Here is a 755-nt window from a genome sequence, read left to right as displayed (position 1 = left end):
GGAAGAACAGGTCTTCTCAACCCTCAGAGAAAAGCCTTGAGATTCTCTCTGATGGAGTTAGGGTCCTGCGTCCATGGCCAATTATTCTAGAAGGAAGTTAGATAATATTATCAGTATGAGTTCAAATCTCCTCCAGCAATCATAGGTTAACCTTTGAAAAGCACAATCAACTCCACATGACCAACTTGACAGATAAAAAGAACAAACCATTCTTCTTTCTTCTCTTTTTTTTCTTCTCTTTCTTTCCCTTTCTTCTCACCTGTCCCCTCCATCCTTTCCTTTTCTCCTTCCTCCTCTGTAGCTCTTTAGTTCCCTGACGAGATGGAGCTGTCTAATCTTAAGCACCTTTTGGACACACCCAGTAAAACAAAAATAAGAATAGCAGTCTCCCTCTTGGAGTTCTCAGGAAAATAAAAGGATTTTTTTTTTTGGATTGGCAAATGTTTGAGCATTAAATTTTCTTATTTTCGTAATTAGTTTTTGTCTCTTCCTATTCATTCCTTGTCCTCATTTTTTTCTGTTGGGAGCAACTACCTTTAATAATAAAAAGGAGGTTTCCTCGTGTTGTTTGAGAGATGACTTTCCTGTGACTTATATACCAGACTCTTCTATTTTCTTCATTAGCTAAAGGACAACCCCTAAGGACAATGGTCATGAGTATATAAAAAATATGAAAAGACAGTGACTTTATAAAGAATGGAAGGGCAACAAAGTCAGGTCCCTTTCTGTCAGTCTCTTGGACAGAAGCTTTTAAA

Source organism: Octodon degus, unplaced genomic scaffold (assembly GCF_000260255.1).
Source record: "Octodon degus isolate 3935 unplaced genomic scaffold, OctDeg1.0 scaffold00057, whole genome shotgun sequence".
Taxonomy (NCBI): Eukaryota; Metazoa; Chordata; class Mammalia; order Rodentia; family Octodontidae; genus Octodon; species Octodon degus.
Note: the sequence above shows the minus strand (reverse complement) of the source record.